The sequence below is a fragment of the Papio anubis genome, unplaced genomic scaffold, assembly GCF_008728515.1.
Source record: "Papio anubis isolate 15944 unplaced genomic scaffold, Panubis1.0 scaffold228, whole genome shotgun sequence".
In the NCBI taxonomy this organism is placed as follows: domain Eukaryota; kingdom Metazoa; phylum Chordata; class Mammalia; order Primates; family Cercopithecidae; genus Papio; species Papio anubis.
Genome location: NW_022162328.1, coordinates 62,147 through 83,878, shown reverse-complemented (window position 1 = coordinate 83,878; position 21,732 = coordinate 62,147).

Below are 21,732 nucleotides of genomic sequence, written 5' to 3'. Positions count from 1 at the left end.
TCCTATTCCTTCCATACTTCCCAAATAAATCTACCTCCTTCCTCATCTGCCCCCACCGACAGGTTTCCTTTGTCACCTTCAGGCTTTGGCCATAACTCAAACAAGTTACCTTAGCCTTGGGTTTTGTCTCCTAAAAAAAATTAGCTCAAACCCTCTGCTAGGACCAAACTTAAAGAAGCCTTCTCCAATTCAATGTTAAGGGGTCTTTAAAATTCCAAGTTTATCTCTTGGGAACTAGCCTGGAATACAGAATAACTAATCGGTCCATAAAACCATAACTACTCAGTCATGAAAGGTTACTAAACCATGTAGTAGTCATCTGCTCAGTGGTTTTTAGATGAAGGACACAATGGCCTTCATTTAGAACATACGTTATTTTTAAATCTAGGTATATAGTGAAAGATATGGGATTGGGAAAACTGAAACTCTCAATAAATGATTACTTCAGTTTCATAAATGTAATTATCAATTGCTGTCAGTCCTTTATTCTGTAAAATGCACCATCAGTTTAATATCTTGTTTTGGAAGAAAATTACATTGTTATAAAACACAGAAATAATATGTAGAAAAAAATAAAAGTGCCTCTAAGAATGCAATAAACAAAAAAATATATTCACTAGTACCTACTACCAGGTGAAAAATAAAAAGATGTGAAAGTTGTTGTCCCCACCTTCAAATAGCTTATTAGAACAGCATTGGAAAAAAATTAAGAGTGATTAAGTGCTAAATTGTACAGAACTCACTACACACTATAAAGTCAAGGAAAGGTCAATGTGCACCACAGTAGCTAAGGAATGTTTCATAGTACTTGAACTGTGGCTTTAAAAATGGTTAAGATGTAATTAAATGGTCGGGTGTGGTGGCTCAAATCCCAGCACTTTGGGAGGCCAAGGCAGGCAGATTACGAGATCAGGAGATCGAGACCATCCTGGCTAACATGGTGAAACCCCACCTCTACTAAAAATACAAAAACAAAATTAGCCGGGCATGGTGGCGGGAGCCTATAGTCCCAGCTACTCAGGAGGCTGAGGCCGGAGAATGGCACGAACCCGGGAAGTGGCGCTTGCAGTGAGCTGAGATCACGACATTGCACTCCAGCCTTGGCAACAGAACAAGACTCCGTCTCAAAAAAAAAAAAAAAAAAAAAAAAAAAAACACCCAAAAAAGATGTAATTAAATAGGGTCTGGAGACAAAGAAATTATGTAAAAAAAGATGTAAAGCAGGAATGAAAGTAGGATCACAAAATATAAGGCAAACAGTGAGATGTCTGAGGGACTAAAGTGGATGTTGAATGCTGGTAAATAGCAAGAAGGCTTATTTTGACTGCAACATACAGCATAGTGCAGCGGGGAAAAAGGACAAGGGCACAGAACAGCTATGTTGCTGCTGTAATAATCCAGGAATGAGATGGTGAAGTACTGAATTATGGTCTTGGCAGTCATATTAGTCCATTTTCATGCTGCTGTTAAAGACATACCTGAGACTGGGTAATTTATAAAGTAAAAGGTTTAATGGACTCACAGTTCCACATGGCTGGGGAGGCTTTACAATCATGGTGGAAGGTGAAAGGCTTATTTTACATGGGGCAGACAAGAGAAGATTAGAGTCAAGCAAAAGGGGTTTCTCCTTAAAAAACCATTAGATCTTGTGAGACTTATTCACTACCACGAGAACAGTATGGGGGAAATCGCCCCATGATTCAATTATCAACCACCAAGTCCCTCCCACGACATGTAGGAATTATGGAAGCTAAATTTAAGATAAGACTTGGGTGGGGACACAGCCAAACCATATCATTCCACCCTGCCCTCCCCGCCAAAATCTCATGTCCTCACATTTCAAAACCAAATATGCCTTCCCAACAGTCCCTCAAAGTCTTAACTCATTTCAGCATTAACTCAAAAGTCCACAGTCCAAAATCTTACCCAAGACAAGGCAAATCCCTTCCACCTATGAGCCTGTAAAATCAAAAAGCTAGTTACTTCCTAGATACAATGGGGGTACAGGCATTGGAAAAATACACCCATTCCAAATGGGAGAAATTGTTCAAATGAAGGAGCTACAGGCCCCACATAAGTCTGAAATCCAGTGGGGCAGTCAAATCTTAGCTCCAAAATGATCTCCTTTGACTCCATGTCTCACATCCAGGTCACGCTGATGAAAGAGGTGGGTTCCCATGGTCTTGAGCAGCTCTGCCCCTGTCGTTTTGCAGGATACAGCCTCTCTTGGTGGCTTTCACGGGCTGGTGTTTAGTGTCTGCAGCTTTTCCAGGTGCATGGTGCAAGTCATTGGTGGATCTACCATTCTGGGGTCTGGAGAATGGTGGCCTTTTTCTCACAGCTCTGCTAGGCAGTGCCCCAGTGGGGACTCTGTGTAGGGGCTTCAACCCCAGATTTCCATTCTGCACTGCCCTAGCAGAGGTTCCATGAGGGCCCCACCTCTGCAGCAAACTTCTGTCTGGACATCAAGGTGTTTCCATACATCCTCTGAAATCTAGGTAAAGATTTCCCCTTTTAGCCATGGCTGGAGTGGCTGGGATGCAGAGCACCAAGTCCCTAGGTTGCAAAGAGTAGGGAGACCCTGGGACTGGCCCATGAAACCGTTTTTTCCTCCTAGGCCTCTGGGCCTATGATGGGAGGGGCTGCTGTGAGGACCTCTGACATGCCATCGACACATTTTCCCCATTGTCTTGGTGATTAACATTTGGTTCCTTGTTACTTATGCAAATTTCTACAGCAGGCTTGAACTTCTCCTCAGAAAATGGGTTTTTCTTTTCTATTGCATTGTCAGGCTGCAAATTTTCTGAACTTTTATTCTGTTTCTCTTTTAAAACTGAATGCTTTTAACAGCACCCAAGTCACCCCTTGAACACTTTGCTGCATAGAAATTGCTTCTGCCAGATACCCTAAATAATCTCCCCCAACTTAAAAGTTCCACAAATCTCTAGGGCAGGGGCAAAAGGCCACCAGTCTCTTTGCTAAAGCATAGCAAGAGTCCAGTTCCCGACAGGTTCATCTCCATCAGAGACCACCTCAGCCGGATTTCATTGTCCATATTATTATCAGCATTTTGGTCAAAGCCATTCAGCAAGTCTCTAGAAAGTTCCAAACTTTCTCACATTATTCTATCTTCTTCTGAGCTCTCCGAGCTCTCCAAACTGTTCCAATCTCTGCCTGTCACCCAGTTCCAAAGTCACTTCCATATTTTTGGGTATCTGTACAGCAGTGCCCCACTCTACTGGTACCAATTTACTGTATTAATCCATTTTCACATTGTTGATAAAGACACACCTGAGACTGGGTAATTTATAAGGAAAAAGAGGTTTAATGGACTTGTGTTCCATGTGGCTGGGGAGGCCTCACAATTGGGGGAGGGAGGCCTCACAATCACGGTGGAAGGCGAAAGGCACATCTTACATGGCAGCAGAAAAGAGAGAATGAGGAGAGAGCTAAGTGAAGGAGGTTTCCCTTTATAAAACCATCACATCTCATTAGATTTATTCACCACCCTGAGAACAGTATGGGGGAAACTGACCCCAAGATTCAATTATCTCCCACCAGATCCCTCTCACAACACGTGGGAATTATGGGAGCTACAATTCAAGATGAGATTTGGGTGGGGACCCAGCCAAACCATATCAGCAGTGGAAACAGGAAGACAAGGAGAAATTTAAGCTACACTGCAAACTGAGAAACTTGTTAAAATACTGGACACGAGGATGAGAGAAAAATAAAAGATGAAACCGATGCTGCCAGACTGAGGGAAAGAAGGAATATCTACTATCAAAAGAATTAGAGTAACTGAAATGAGTAATGAAATGAGTAAATGAAATGACAGTAAATGAAAGCAATTTGAGGTGGCAAGGCCCTAAGGCATAGAAGAAAGGTTGTTGTGAAAGGCCAAGTTTAAGGTGACATTGGTTGTGGCAATCTGTACTATGGTACTCTGCCCCAGTTCCCACCCAGCTCACATCCTTTTCTTCTCTACTATTACTTTATATTCTTTCTTCTATTTGTAGATCACAACTTAACATAAGAGGATTGTGATTAGTTGGTGGAAATCCTATTCCTTAGTCAAGCACATTTTCTCCCAAGCTATTTTCCTCTATTTATTCACATTATTGGCAAAGCTCACTGTCATCATCAACTCTGAATCTAATTTCTGCTAGTGAGAATAACAATGACCAAGTAAGTATACTGTTAAGTGTGTTTGGATTTATAGCCCATCCCTTGATTTTTCATTAAGGCCACTATCCTGAATTTTGCCAGTAAAAATATTATGTCCTTGTTGAGTCTCTCCCTCACCTAATTCTGCATTTGTTTATACCACTGCTTATATACCGTTACTGCATTTAACAAAATTTACTTTTGATAAATTCAATTGATGAGTCTACCACACAAGAGGGTGAATGTTTTAAAGTGGTAAGAATAATGTCTTATTCTTTTTTAACCTTTTTATGCCTTGTATGTGACAGTCATTAAAATAAATGTGTATTGAATTCAGTTTTCCCTGACTACATGGTTCTATAAATTCAAAATTTATCTTTGACCTTCTGACTTCTTAAAAACCTGTACATGTAGAATCTGCCTAAAATGCTGCTTGCTAGTAGCTCCTGCTTCAGAAAAAAGGACATGCATTTAATAATCTGACAGTTAAATTTTGATCATAGATTGCTTTGATATATCTTATTAATAGATCTAATGACTGCAATCAAATTATGGAAGTGATTCACTTACATTAACTAAAGCATCTTGTTGGAATATATTTCCCAGGTTCCCAGAAGCACCAACTTTACTCCAAGCAAGATGTCACTAAAGTGACACTCATCCAATTACATTTTTAAATTTACACACACTGCAAAAACAACGGTAAGTTCTTGGTGTTGCCATATAGAAATAACATATTTTACTGTCATATTGTAAACTACTGATTCTGCAAGCGATAACTTTGTTTCAGATATATTCGATCTACAAATTCCTATCAACTTTACGTATTAGAAAATGAGAGTGTTTCATTTAAATTCAGTAAAAACTCACTAAAATGGACTCATCTTAGGTAGGGCCAGTCTAAACTACTGAAAAATATTAAATTACACAACTTAGATCATTGTTTCCCTGGGAGTTGAGGAAAGGTTCGTGAGACGTGCTTCACGAACTGGATCTTAAAGTTAGACATTTATATCAGCAGAAACAACATTCTTAAGGTAGCAGGTAATAGGACCAGACCAGCACATACATAAGCAGAGAAATAAGATAATGGAAGCAAAGAAAAAGGGTTATGGATAGTGCAAACTGAAGCAGCCACTTCATATAGTAATTCCCTGTTCTCATTTTTTCTTTCTTTCTTTTTTTGAGATGGAGTCTCACTCTGTCACCCATGCTGGAGTGCAGTGGCACGATCCTGGCTCACTTCAGCCTCTGCTTCCCGGGTTCAAGCGATTCTCCTGCCTCAGCCTCCTGAGTAGGTGGGACTACAGGCCCCACCACCGTGACTGGCTAATTTTTTATATTTTTAGTAGAGATGGGGTTTCACCATGTTAGCCAGGATGGTCTTGATCTCCTCATCTCGTGATCCACCCATCTCCGCCTCCCAAAGTGCCCTGTTTTCATCTTATAGCTACTTGGCAATACAGGAGCTCAAAATAGAAAAGTCACAGAAAAACAGAAAAACACACAAACCCAAGTGCTCTCCATGCTTGGTTTATACCTTAAAATTAGGCATCCTAAACGGAAAGACAATAGCCCTAGTGACTCTCCCTCCCCAAGACAGCCATTGTTTTAATGCTTCATCTATAAGAGAGCTCACATTCTAAACATTACTGACTTCAGAAAGAAAAAGGGTGGCAATTACAGGGCATGTGTATCATTACTTCTTATTCCCATGCCCTTGCTAGAAATATCACTAATCAATCAGACTTTGCATGCAAGTTCAAATCAATTTGCTAATCCTGTGTTGGAAAGGGTGTAAAGGTATCCCTTGCTATCTAAACCCTTGCTATCCCAATTTAGACAACAAATGGGTTCAGATAATTTATTTTTTTATTTTAGATAAGGCTATTTGGAAGACATGGTACTGTGTACCATATGGACTCATGCCTTCCAAAAATCCAAGACATAACAGATTGGAATCTGTCACTTTCTGACCTTTCACTCTCTGCACTCAGGGAAAAAAAAACGAGACTCAAATAGCAAGGAATATCAGCATTTTTCAATTTGTGCTCAGTTACGAGGAAATAGAAAACTTCACCTCCCACACAACTTATATATTATATATATACACACACACACACACATATATATGAGCTACAGTAATAGATGCCTGATACAGAGGTTGTACATAATTAACCAAACCTCATGTTTCTATTTTGTCTTATAAATAAGAGGCATATAGTTCATGAAATAGAAAAAGTAAATGCTTATCCACAGTCGCAAAAAGAGAAAAATCATGTTTTAAGGTTTTTATTTATGTGGGTTGAGTGCCGAATATCTTAATCTCATAGTCAGCAACTAAGTGCATTAAGGACTTAGTGCCTATTGTTCCTTATTTTATTATCCTACCCAAGGCAGGAAGATTCTTCCTCCTATTGGCCCATGCTGCTCATCTTTAACTTGAACTTAGAACCCTCCAGAAAGCAGAAGAGAAAGCAACTAAAAGACTAAACAGAAAGAGAATGGTAGAATAGGAGGCACTGGACAAGAGTGGTCTACTTTGCTCAGAGATGTGGAATAACCATCTTACTAACATGTTCCTTATAATTTACAAAGAACAGTCTGTCACGATTACTTATTAAAATGTCTATCCTAGATGAAGAGAAACAGCTGTGAAGCTCAATGCTGCACTAAATTATTCTGAAAAGAGTACATACTTTTCTTATTTATATAATTGAATTTACAATATGACATTCACTACCTTAAAATATTACATTACTATTATGTGATAAGGTTAAACATTGAGCATCCCTTTATAAAGAAGACAAAACAAAAGCAGCACACAAACAGCCTCCCTACTACAATCTCTCAACCAGAAGTTAGTAAACTCCCCAACAACCAGGATTATTGCATAGCCTTACTTTTGCACAATAAACAGCTCTTAACTACTTTAAATGTAATATATGCTCAATAAAGATTTGCACAGTAATCTCATATAACAGAACCCTTGCACAAGGTAGCAATAAGCAAGTCCTCCTCAGCTAACACCCAAGGAAACACTGACAAATCCTAATAATTCATCCAATGAAAATGTTCTATTGATTGCCTATGATAAATTAATCATATTAGTCTTTCACTGTGCTTACGGTTTTATTATTGTTGTCAATATTGATTCAGTAACAGAGTTAGAAACTCAGGAACCTTCAAGGTCACTTAGTACAAATCTCTCATTTTGTAAATGAGGAAACTAAGGTCTACTTTTTCCACAATGCATACCTTGACACTTGTCACTTCTTTTCCTGGTCCCCTAGCTGAATAAAAGAGAAGTTTTATTGCGTATTTTTGCTTAGGTGAATTTTACAAGGTTAACATTACAAGTGAATGGGCATTCCTCAAATGCCAGTCTCTGGCATAATACTTTGTATATAGCAGATACTCATTTGAGTACTTACAAACTGTTCTTAAAGTCCTCAAATATAAATAAATGATACGGCTTATTTTAATTTTCATTTGTACAATTTTAGCATGCAATATTATTTTCTAATGGAAAAAGTAATGCAACATAATTCTTAATCCATCTTTCATAACAAGACACTTGTCTTTTCTACCACTATGAAGCTCATTTTCCCCAAATAATACCAAAAATTTACAGTGAGACATAAATCAAATCAGTCCTGCACATGCCACCATTCAAGACACCTTTCAATGGAGAGAGCAAATTGGTCAATTATTTACACACGTACATATCTGCTACCCAACCTAAACAAGAAAATCAACAGGCCTGAAACTGCTTAACTTGCAATTAACTTTTGTCAACAGGGAAGACAATTTTATCAGTTTCAAATCATAGGAGAGCAAGGAATTGCCTTCCTCCTGGAAGCAGAAATCCTGTTGGGACACAGCTAGGCTCAATACGGATATGCAAAATGCATTCTAAGTCTTTTGTGTGCTTGGTATTGAAGACAGGCTAAACTCAGGGTAGGTAGCAAGTCAACCTACTAATCAAAAATATATGGAAGGCAGCTGCATCAGTCTCTATTTTTAAAGCAAAATGAAAATCACAGACTTCCACTTAAAGTCAACTCTAAAGTTATGAATTTATAGTACATGTTTCCCACTATAGTTGAGGGAACAGTATTTCTCGACAGAGTTAATAAACCACCTGATTCAAAAACCAAGAATAAAATTGAACCACTGCATTCCAGGATGGGGGACTGAAAATCAGCACTAATATGGCATCACTATGTGAACCTTTTGGATTACCAAACTTAGCTCCCTGTAACTAGGATGGAAACAAGAGATTAATCACTTAATATCTAGATGTTGATTGTCATCATCATAAGAAAGTAAAACAAAATTTTCAATTTTGGTTTTAACTAGAATTCAGAGAACATCCAAAATAGATCATATATATAATTCTACTTTTATTATAATTTTAAGCCTAAAATATAGCAGATACAGAAGTATATATGCTTTACAGGATTGCATAAAGATAAGGAACTCTGATCCCAGCATTTTTTCTAGGGTCTAATAAGGAATCAGTGGAATCTTACAGGTCTTCTGTCACTGTTTATCTCTTTCCATAAAGTGGGCAAAACGACAGATCTTATATGACCGTTTTAAGAAGAGGTTTATGAGGTCTCACCTGCAAATAAAGTTACAGAAATAAAAACAGTAATTGATAACAAATTCTTTTAAGAATCCCTGAATTTGAGTAAATGCAGTATTGGAATATTTTCTAAAATAAAACATCAGGATTTCTTTTGAATTTTCAGGTACGAGTTTAATACAAGCTAACTATCTCTTATCTGAAATGCCTGCGATCATATGTGCTTCCGATTTGTTTATTTATTTATTTTTACTTTTTTATTTTGAACCATAGTCTCGCCCTGTCGCCCAAGCTGGAGTGCAGTGGCACGATCTCGGCTCACTGCAACTCCACCTCCTGGGTTCAAGGGATTCTCCTGCCTTAGCCTCCCAAGTGGCTGGGACTACAGGCGCACGATGCCACACCTGGCTAATTTTTTGTATTTTAGTGAAGACGCTGTTTCACCGTGTTGCCCAGGCTCATTGCAAACTCCTGAGCTCAGGCAATCCACCCACCTTGACCTCCTAAAGTGTTAGGATTACAGGGGTGAGCTACCGCGTCCAATGTGCTTCCAATTTATTATTTTGGATTTTGGAATATTTGCATATGTGTAATATGTGTAATGAGTATCTTAGGGATGTAATCCAAGTCTAAACATGAAATTCATTTATGGCTGGGCGCGGTGGCTCACGCCTGTAATCCCAGCACTTTGGGAGGCCAAGGCGGGCGGATCACAAGGTCAGGAGATGGAGACCACGGTGAAACCCCGTCTCTATTAAAAAATACAAAAAATTAGCTGGGCGCGGTGGCGGGCACCTGTAGTCCCAGCTACTCAGGAGGCTGAGGCAGGAGAATGGCGTGAACCTGGGAGGCGGAGCTTGCAGTGAGCCGAGATCGCGCCACTGCACTCCAGCCTGGGTGACAGAGTGAGACTCCATCTCAAAAAAAAAAAAAAAAAAAGAAATTAATTTATGTTTCATATACACTTTATACACATAACCTGAATTTTTATGCAATTTTTTTTTTTTACGGAGTTTCGTTCTTGTTGCCCAGGCTGGAGTGCAATGGCGTGATCTCGGCTCACAGCAACCTCAGCCTCCTGGGTTCAAGCCAGTCTCCTGCCTCAGCCTCCCAGGTAGCTGGGATTATAGGTGCACACCACCACCCCTAGCTAATTTTCTGTAATTTTAGTAGAGATGGGGTTTCACCATGGCCAGGCTGGTCTTGAACTCCCGACCTCAGGTGATCCGCCCGCCTTGGCCTCCCAGAGTACTGGGATTACAGGCGTGAGCCACCGCACCTGGCCTATACAATATTTTAAATAATTCTGTGCATGATACAATGAAGTCAGGTGTGGAATTTTTCACTCGTGGCCTAAAAACATTTGGGATTTTGGAGTGTTTCAGATTTGGGAGCATTTTGAATTTCGGGGGATTTTGGATTAGGGATGATCAACCTGTATCTATGTTACAGCCTCACTACATGCATGTTATTTACTCCCACTCATGTAGGTATGATCTCAATTCACAAACAGGCAGAAACCATATCAATCCTATTTTTTCCATAGCAATTTTATTCTATCAGGGTTTCAAGTAAAACTGCCCTAAGAAGGTAAATAAAAGGACTTAGTAAATTTGTTTATTGTTGCTTACACTAAAAAATTTTCACTAAACTAGGAAGACACTGAGAGATAAGAGGAAGGGAAAACTTGCTTTGCTATTTCTTTCTTTTTTTTTTTTTTTGAGGTAACCAAAGAGGGGTGCAATTTAAGCTAAAAGTAGTTTGCAGTTAGGTTGGGTTGTGGCCTTGTTTTAGGTAAAATACATGGGTTACTAGTTTTTTTTTTTTTTAAACAACAATAAGCTTATTTTGGAATTCTACTTTTTAGAAAATACAAATAACCTTACACCATATTCAGTACTAAAGCACATGCCCACTAACAAATCTCCTTTCTAGTGAGTAGTGTCAGTGATTTGGACCTTTTGTCTATGGAGTAAGAATCAGAAACATGCAAGCTTGTTAACCTAGACTTCAGTTGAAGGTATTCATAACCGTGTTATAGAAACATAACAGTGTCAATTTTGTACTAACTTATTTTCTATAATTACTTTTAAAATATATTTCCAACTCTTAAGAAATAGTTTCCAATCAACTTTGAATGCTTTTTTTCCAGACTCATTTAATGCCTGATATTTCAATGGGTGTACTTTTATCAAATAGTATTTTAGTTTAATAAACAGAATTAATTATGAACTGATAAATAACTCATTGTCCAGTCAAAGGCCTACATCACATACTATATTTATATTTGTAGAGTAGGAGGACAAGTACAGACTTGTTTGTGATATGCAAGCCCAGTAATTTAGAAACTATGATAAAGCAAATGCAAAACCCATTTGATAATTTTTAAATGTCACATTTCTTTTGAGAGTAATTTTAAATTCTCATTAATGGTACCAAAGGATGATTCAGGAAGTAGTACAAAACTGATAGTCTCTCAGAATATTATCAGGTGATAGAATAATTTGTAAAATAATATTATTGCCTCAAAAATGTGAAATATCTAAATAAGTGCAATCATCTATTAAAATTATTTAAATTTAATACATACATACTATTTCTTAGGAGAACACGATAGTAAAGGAGTTTTCACTTTTGATATCTTTATTTTATATAGTCACTTGATGAATAATACAAATCCATTCTTGTGGAGCAGGGGGTATGAGACTATTAAATATATTCACTAATCTTGTTTACTCTCTACAAATGTTTATTCTGAAATTTTAAGTATATAAAAATCATTTTTGCAAATAGGATTTCTAAAGTTGAACATTAGATGCTAGTAAGTATACCATTACAATTTTAAAACAAAAATACAAAATTTCATATTTTGGGATTCACGTGTTTGTTGCCCATTATTTTTTGAGAGCAAGCACCAAAAACTGGAGAGCACTCTATTTCAGAAGTTTTTCTCATGTTAAAGTCAGAGCAGTTCAGCTGTAATGGATATGCAAATATCAAAGAATAATTAAATTTACACATTATTTACCAAAAAGTACACTCGACTGTCATCATTATTTAAACATTTCACTCAGTTGCCTCTACAACTCATTTTAAAACTATAAAGTGAAGATTCCTTTCCCCTCTTGTTCTCATAATAAATTAAAATATACATTACTAAATCAACTTTTAAAATTTGTCTCTCTTAAAATATTTTAGTCCATTAACTTGGATATGCCACATCTGAATGTAAAAATCAAGGTGTTTAATTCAATTTAATGATGATTTCAGAAACACAAAGTTACATCACGTTACTAGAGGTTGAAAAAAAAAACAACACTGGTTTTGTGAAAACCTTGATGGTAAGCAAGATATTCACCATTTCTTAAATTATAGCTTTAATAAGGGGGTGAGGGTATCCACTGAAGAATAAAGACTGCTTTCTGTCTCACACACTCACTCACACACACACACACACACCCCAATCATATTTATCGGACCTATTTTCAAGTTGCCACAATATGACTACTGTCAAAGCCAAAAAAATACTCCTTTAAAATATTTAAACTTCATTTTAAAATTAAAACTGAAAGCAAGATATTCAACTGCCAACTACTGTTGATGAAACTATTAAAGCCTGCACTGACCTACTTCATATCAGCATCATGACGGCATGGATGTATGCCAAGAAAATAATGAAAATTACTGTATAACTAACCTTAATCTTGTATTTAAAAAGTATCACTTTAAAAATGTGTAAATACTGTACATGCAACGCCAGTTGCTTTACGATATGTTTTCAAAATGAGAAAATGAGTTTTGATATTTTAGTACTCATATTCAATGATGTCCCTGCAAAGATTTCATTTCCATTTTCAAAATCAAGGCTTTTTAAAATACCATATGAAATTCTCTTTTTATACTTCTATTAAAAGCAATCTCTTAGGCAAAATTCCAAATATTACTTTCCATTTAAAAAATATTGCTACACTTAAAAAAAAAGGCAGTTAATGAAGAATCCTACAAAACAATGCAAGTTCATGTTCAAAGAATATTGCAATGGCTCTAACAGTGGATGGACTTAACTCGGTGTATTTAATTATTAAAAGATTCCCACTAGACTTGAGGAGTTTAATCTAATGCTGAAATACTGTAAATTTTCATACGAGAAAGTAAAATAGCCAAACATATTCCATCAATGGTTTCTTTTAAAAAGACACACAAATGGCAAGACATTTGATTCCCTATGTTTTAAGCAAAAAAAAAAAAACCCAACACACTTTGTTGTAAACTACCATCTTAAAATATTTTATACTAAAGAAGCACTTTCTTCACAATCAATGCAAAGAATAAATTCCCTGAAAAAGAAATTTAATATTAGAATAAAGGAGGCAAAAACATTCAGAAACAGCAGCTAACCCAACTGAAAAGGAAGAGACACATTAGGTTTTGTGCTGCATATTAATATTCTTACGCACAATATCTGTTTGGATATCTGTTTGGTGAAAATTCACAATACACTTCTTCCTCCTTCTACGGCTGCAAAAAGGAGTAAACACATTTCACATTCTCCAGTTCCAAATTCATGCCACCATCATGCAATATGACTTAATTCCGACCCATATTTCTGTTACAATGAGTGAAAAAATAAAACCAAAAAACTTGTTTATCTGCACTCACAATTGAGGAGGGGGTAAAAGCATTTTTTAGCTAAGGAGACAGGGGCTGATTGATGCAAAGTCCCTACACCTCCAGAGGTCCTACAAATGTGCACCCGACTAGGGGAAAGCCACATTCAATGAAAGCATCAACCTCCTCCTCCGCTCCCCCGCCTGCCGCCCCCCACCCACTTTGCAGCAGAAATGTGCCTGGGCTTTTTCACCCCAGCGATGGAGGATCCTCTTACCAGATGGAGTTCTTGATCTTGTGTTGCAGCGCGCTGGCCTCTGTCCCTGGCAGCCCGGGCACAAGGGCTGGCAGGGCCACCCCCGAGTTGGGGGCGCTGGGGGGAAGCTGCTGATGGGCATCAGGCTGCTGTGGTGGCGGCTGTTGTTGTTCCTCTGCCATCGCTGCTGGAGGGGTGGGAGGGAGGGAGGGAAAGATGGGGGCGCGGGGAAGGGTGAGGGAAGAGACCGGGAGGGGAGGACGAAGGGGGGGAAAGGAGGAGGAGAAGGAGGGGGAGGGAGAGGGGAAGAGGAGGAGGAGGAGGAGGAAGGAAGCTGGATAAGCTAGGCCTTTACCCCAGGGCTCGAGTGAGTCGCTTTCGCCTGCCGCCTGGGGGACATCACCGGGGAGACCAGCGGCTCCTCACAGCCGGGGTGCTTCACCGCGGGAGAGGCATGGCGGCGCCCCTCAGCCCCCCGCTGCCGCCGCCGCCTCCTCCCGTCAGCGGCCGGGGCTGTGGGGGGTGAGTTGGGGGCGTTTGAAGACGAAGTGGGGGGGCAGGCTCCCCCCAAAATCCAAGAAGAACGGTTGCTCAGGGATTTGGCGGCCGGGCCTTCCTTCCTTGTCCCCGGGGCTTTCTACTCCGGGGTCCCCGCGCTGCTGCAGCCCCAGGCTCCGCTCCACGCCACTCCCCACGCCGCCGCCGCCGCCGCCGCCGCCGCCGCTCGCTCCCGGCCCCGCCGCCGCCGCCGCGGCCGCCGCTGCCCTGCCAGCCCCGGAGGCAGCACAGTGCGCGCAGCCGCACTGCGGCCCGGCGCAGACCGCACAACACCTACCGCTCCGCCGGGGGGGCGTGGACCAGGGTGTGCGGGCCGCGGGCGCGACGGGCCGGGAGGGGGGTGCACGGCGCGGAGGGCGGCGCGGGCCAGCGGGCCGGGGAAGCGCGCCGCTGGGGGCCGGGAGGAGTCGGGCCCGACTGGTGGAGAGCAGGAAAACGTGGGGGAGGTGCTGGCGAGAGAAAGAGAACTTGCGTGAGGAGGAGGAGAAACCAAATTTAATAATATTTGGCGTGGAAGTGGGATTTGGGGCGGGGGAGGCATCTTCAAAGCAAGTGAAGAGAAATCATTATACCCCCTCCCCTGCACATGTGAGGATTACTTCCTCCCTGAGTAAATGAAGAGAACTGAAGCAGGTAAGACGATAAACCGACTTTTCAGAAGCCCCCAAAGAGGAACACACGTTGGAATTAACCACCCTTTAGGTAATTCGGTTTTGAACGGAAATCGCGAGTCAGGAGCTGGGTTCAGTGCTCCTCGGTCGGGCATTCAAAGCCCTCCAAATCTGGCCCCACTTTAGCTATCCAATCATAGCGGCCTCCATCCCCCTGCAAGAACTCCCGGCTCCAATCAGGGAAGTCTCTATGCCATCCTTAACGCGCAGCAGATTCATTCTTCCTTCGTGCCTTTGCTCATGCTGTTCCCCTCCACCTCCCCACCCCACCCCACCCCCTTTCCAGGCATGCCCTCCCTCCTCCTTTATACCGCTCCCAATTCAATGCAGGCTCTAAAGCATAGCTCAAGTCGCGGCTTGTCAGGGTCCCTGCAGCCAAGGCCCCTGTCTGCCTCTGAAAGAAACGCATGTAGTACTCACAACATGGAGGCTCAGGCTTCAGCCACGAGCTCCTTCCTTTGGAGCCCGTTGAACACCCGCCCTCCCCCCGCAGACTCCGCACCGTTCCCCCGCTTCCCATTCATACCTAAATGATAGCTTTGCTACAAATAAGTGAGTCTCCTTTAAGAGCAGAAGAATTGGCTTTTCTAGGTGGGGCTGATCAGGGAGGCTGCCTGGATGTAGAAGACAACAGCCAAGGCCTCTGGCACCAAATGGAACAGCTGTTCAGCTCACACTGACCTTTCTTTGGGCCCGTGGGTGTTATGAGCCTTTCAGCTTTAACTTTTCTGATAGAGTCTCTATCGGGTTTCTACCTGTCAGATCCTCTGGCCACTTTCCTGCTGTGAGTGGACTTTGGGCTGTGAGGCTCTGCCAGCTTTTAGACTCCTAGTGGATGGTGAATCTGATTGGCTTGGGTTCCCGGGCCTTTGAGTTCTCAGTTCCCTGCCTTGGCCTGAAACCCTCTTGCTTTTGTCCACTGTGCACTCTGTCCTGGCCCACAGACTCAAGGCGCAGACTCACACTGAATGCTTGCACGTGGTGAGGGGTGAGGGTGGGGGTGCGGGGAGAAAGAACACCTGTGTGCGAAACACAGCGCCCCCCAACCCCCACCGTGGCCTCTTGGATTACGCTATGCTTCAACTACCCATTGCACGAATTGCATCACACATGAGCCCCCTTTTCCATACTCTGAGGTCTTTATTAGCTTAGCCACTTTAGGAAACTATAGGTGGTTTATGAAATTCATTTTGCATACATATCTTCATGTGGGTGTGTGAAGACAGTATTTTTCTGGACCAAATTGATAGACATGGTGTGCACTAGACAGAAGCTTTAAAGAATAAAAATAGCTAATGTTTGTTGAACACTTTATGTGCCAGACTAGCACTTTCCATACATTATCATAGTTATTCCTCCCCAAAAGTGTATGATGTAGGTATTATTCTACCGCTGTTACAGATGAAATGGAAGCTTAGGTTAATTAACATTCTTAAAATTACCCAATTAGCAAATGCAGGAGCCAAAATTTGAGTCCTGGAAGTTTAATTCCAGAGCTTGCAAGCTATGCTGAAACTGGAATTAACGCTGAAAATTCTTGAATTGTAGGCATATATATATACGTGTGTGTGTGTGTGTATGTGTATGCCCTATATCACGTTGAGGAAAGTTGCCAAGTTCCCCCAAGGTTCTAATTTTTTGCCTTGCCAAGAGAGAATGATGACTCCAAGTTGCAACACCCTGGGAGGGGGAGATCCTTAGGAAGTGGGAGACTCATCAAGGGGGTAACGTATCTGAGGCCTGCCAAAGGCCTTAAGAAAAGGAAGCTGAGAACCAAGACGTTTCCTAAAAACTTCGCTACCGGGTGTCACACAGGCTGGCTTCCCAAGTGCAACTTCTGAGAGTTTTTAATGGGTTCCATAAAAGAGCCAGGTCACCCCAGCAGCCAGTAGAGGGCTCACGAAGCTGCAGCCGCGGGCTGCCCTCTAGCGGCGGTGCTGACCGGAGTGTGGTGGTAAGCCTTTTCCGGCCTTCCAGGACCCACAGGGAGTTGAAGACCAGCAATGGGAGGGGTGGCAAATAGTTTCAGACTAAGGAGATCTTATTGCTAGAGTGAGATATCCTTTCAGGGAGGAAAGGGTCAGTCCTCACTACTCACTTAACATCTGCGAGTACAGTGGGTGTTTTGTTCCAGTCTTCAGAGAAGACTGAATAAAATTATGACATTAAGAAATCTGATGAAGTTACACAAAATTTTGGGTGTGGACTCAAGCCAAACCCAGGGACCCTGAATAAAGGCAGGAGTGTAGCCATGTGCTTCTCGTATTGGGACTCCTCTGATTGTGAAACCCTGTCCTGAGGACCCTCAAGGACCCAGAATCAGTGTGGCTCATTTCCTCTCAGCATCGTTTTGACTCTCTGGTAAGTAAGGTAAGACATTGTAGTAAGCATGGCTTTTTAAGATAACACACAAGTATATCCCAACCCTGAGGAGCCTACATTTATTCTCTACTGGGAAAGTGTACACCAGAGGAAAGTTTTGAGGAACACTGATGTAGTGGGGTAGAAAAACCTGGCCTTGGAATCAGAAGACCTGGGAATTCAAACCCTCTGTTTCCATCTCCATAAAAATGAAAATAATGATGTACATCACAGGGTTGCTGTAAGGAACAACATGTAAAGTGATAGGTAAGCCAGGGAAGTGTTGTCCACGTTTAAAGAGTATCTACAAGATGGATTGTGAGCACCTCAAAGGAAATGACTATTTTATTTATCCTAGTAGTCCCGGGACATAATTCCTGACTCCTGGCTATTGAATAAATATTTGTGGAATTTAGTAGTTACCTAACCCTCATTTTCCTAGCCCAATCCCTTATACTGTCTTGCTCTCTTATGTCTGTAAACCTTGTCTCCTTTATGAAACTGTAAACATTTTATACTGTCCAGACTATAGTATATACATTTATCATGCCTGATATATAGCAGTATTAGGCACAGAAAATATGAATAAATAAGACCTGGTCCCAACTTGAAGTAGTTTACGTCTTGTGGAGTAGAGCAACATATTAACATATATAAGATGATGAGTTATAAAATATAAACATATCCACTAGTGTTGTGGAGTCATAATGGAGGGAGGGATTGGTCTTGCTCAGGGTAGAAGAACTGGAGAAGGCATCATGGCTGGCATTTTAATTGGGTCTCGTTGGATGAATAGGATTTGAATAGGCAGAGCAACAGACGGAAGACGGTTTCAGGTAAAAGGACTAACATGAGCACTGGTGTGAAGCCATGAAAGGGTACTGTTTGCTGAGGGAATAATGCATAGCCCGGTGTTGACTCTGTGATCAGATCCTAAATGAGTATAGGGGAGGGAAAAGAAGGAGAGGGAGAGAAAAACCCATTTTACAAAATGTTACTTTACATTATAGTTAGGATTGTTCTGTCAAAAGAAGGCCTGAAGGTTGGTTTCATTATTGGTACATGCTGGTTAAGTGCTGAAAGTATGCATTTCACTTCCACAAAGTATGGTGGTTTACCAGATATGGAAAAGATAAAGTTCTACCCTGTTCTTCTTTCCCCACTCCTCATCCTCTTTTCCCATGATCATTACTTCTCTGTCTTTTTCCATTGCAAACTTTCTCCTCTAGAAGCTGAAAGTAAGATGTAATCACCTACATGTTAAGAGAACAAGGAAAGAAGGCTTTTCACCTCCCCAAAATCTTCCTTGATAGCAGAAAGTGATAGATAATTTCTTTCAGCTAAGCTGTTGTCTTTCAAAGTGCAAGTAGTCCGAGGAGGGCTCATATATATAAGTTTCAATTCTGTAATGTGATTGAGCTTTCTTTCAGTCTTTAATAGCATTAGAGAGAAGAGGATGTGGGAAGGAGGGAAGAGGAGAAAAATAAAAGCAGCAGCAAGATTACAGAAGAGGGAAGTTGGGGAGTTCAGAACTAAGTTAATATTGGCAAATTTGGATACATGTTCTCAATACCAGGAGTGCTAATGTAAGTATGCTGTGAAAATGTGAATTCTCCTGTTAGAGCACAAATGTGTCATTATGTCGTTAAAACAATGTATAGCCCAGTGTTAAGGTCAAGTAGCCTAGCTATTCAAATACTGTCAAGGCAGCAGGCTGTTAACACTGTCACTACCTGGCTATGTGACCCTATCTATACAAGTCATTCTTTCAAGTCCCTTTGCTTATCTCTAAGGATTAATGGGATAAAGTTCACATAATGTACTCAGCTCTTCAAGTGAGTAGTATGATGAAACGAATGCCAGGTCCCACTTTGATTTCACTTAGAAATTTTCCACTGTTGGTACCATATACATGTTTATGTTGTAACCTTCAATTCTTTTACCTTAAAGGAGGTTCAAGTTAATATCGTCTACCTACATTTTAAAGGCAGTGTTTACTTTAACTTGGGCCAAAAAGGTCCCAAGTAGAAATTTGATCTCTCAGAAATTCAGGAAAGGAGTGGCTGTGAACAGAAGCAAAGAAAGAAAAACACTACATTGTGACACTAAAAGTGTTATAGTTATTTACCTAACACTAAAAGTGACAATGAAAAGACACCAGAGCCAATCCTACAGTGAGGAAGTCAGTGCCAGTGCAGTCTGAACAGGTGGGGCATAACCAGTAATTCACTAAGTCAATCATTTCTCCATTCCTTTCAAGGCACATTTGAGAACCTGCTATGTACAAGTTATTATGTTGGGACCTTAGAAAGATTAAAAAATAAGTGGTGAATAAAATAGTGTTCTCATTTTCAAGAAGCTCATAACCTAATTGGAACACTACATACGTCAGCCCATACATATTTTTTAAAAAGTGAAATAAAAACACAAGAAAAAAACAAAAAGTGTGTGACAGGATAATTTATTGAGCAATTTAATTGGGTTTTGTGCTCCTTATATTTTCCCTCCCTTCCATTCCAAGCAGGCTTCAAGGAATTTTGTGTTACTAGACAAGAAAGATGTCTGAGACGGGCTGGATCAGGCAAGGTCCAGGAGTTCAAGACTCAGCCTGGCCAAGATGGTGAAAGCTCCGTTTCTACTAAAAATACAAAGAATTCAGCGTCGACGTGATGGCAGGTGCCTGTAATCCCAGCTACTCGGGAGGCTGAGGCAGAGAATTGTTTGAACCTTGAGGAGACGGAGGTTGCTAGTGAGCTGAGATTGCGCCAGCTACACTCCAGCCTGGGTGACAGAGTGAGGCTCCCTCTCAAAAAAATAAATAAATACATAAAATAAAATGAAATAAAATAAAGGAAAGAAAGAAGAAGCGTCTACGGGCAGGTAGAATTACAGGAAAACAAATTCCCACGAATTGTAGAAAATCAAACATTGGGGTTCTGGTAGTGAGAATAAGAGTACCCCCGGAAGATATTCTAACCTCATATGGATGCATGATGCCATTAGGGAGGCTGGATTCCCTTGCCTCTCTTGGCCCATAAGTGGAGGAATTGCCTGGCTTCTAGGAACCAGTGACGATGTCAAAGTCCATCTTCCATTATCTAGGCTCAACGTAAGTCTTTCAAACTCTACTGCAGTACTAGGAAGAGAGGAAAGCCCAGTAAGAACTGAGATTGGATTTCCTTCTACTCCAGCAGAATTAAGGCTGAGATCACTTAAGTCTGTGGTAAATTTAATTTGATTTAAACAATAGTGACATGTCTTGCACACCCAAATTTGTACTTGCAAATTTATACTTCCTAGTAGTGGATACTATATAAAAAAGACAGTGGTAGGTGAGATATATAAGATTAAAAACTTCAGTGAATGGCATAGCTAATAACTGCTAAGGAAGTTTAGAGAAACAGCAAAAGGAGCTAAAGTTAAAAGCAGCTTCGTGAAGGACTTGGGATGGAGCTAGAGTGTGAGTAAAATGAAGGATTTATAAAGGTGGAAGAAAGAATGGAGACAAGTCCGAAGGGAAAAGCAGTGTGAGTAGAAGCAGGAAAATGAGCATGCAAATGACAAGACACACAGGAGACTGGTCTAATTGGAGTGAACAACTGATGATAAAGGTTATATGGGGTACCAAATTCTGAGTCTATTGAAGCTAGTCTGAGGAGTTTGTGCTTCCACACTGTATTCTTTACAAAGCGAGGTTCTACCAGAGAGTAACTAGTAGGAGATACATATTTTATATTTGTGTGTTTATATATTTTAAAGGAATTGGCTTATGTGATTGTGAGGCTGGCAAGTCTGAAATCTGCAGAGCAGCCAAAATGCCTTGCACAGCAACTCACAGGTGAAATTTCTTCTTCCTTAGAAAAAAAATTCAGTTTTACTCTTAAGACCTTTCACCTGATTGGATGAGACCCATCCAAATTATTTAGGATAATCTACTTAAAGTCAACGGATTGTAGCTAATTAACCACATCTGCAAAATACATCCCTTTACAGCAAGAACCAGCTTAGAGTATGATTGAATAGCTGGGTATGTGTCAACCTGGCTAGGCCAAGGAACCATGACACTTACCACCACACTCTGTAAGTCACTCCTCATATATTTGAGAAGAAGAAGATGTCTTTGGATTTTCTTTATGTGGATCTCAGCAAAGGTAATTTCCTATGAAGTGGGCCAACTTGTCTCCTTTCCAAGAATAGATCTATTTAATGTGCTCTTCCTTGTACATAAATGTTTATTCCCAAGGATTAATTTCTATTTTTCTTCATCCCTTTTTCCCCTGCCATCTCCTGAAGTTATGCCATTGTTATATTGTAGCTGATGTTAGTATGTTTTTGTTTTCTCCATTTAAAATGCCTCTAATTATGCCTGTAATGTCGTTCTCCTAATTCAGCAAAGCCTCAGGTTGTCTGCCATATCCACGGTCCCACTCCAAGCCTGGCTCTATTGAGGTAAGCTTCCATCCTTGTCTCTTGTAACCCTGGCCCCCTGGTTGGAACAGGGCTCAACATCTGACACCACA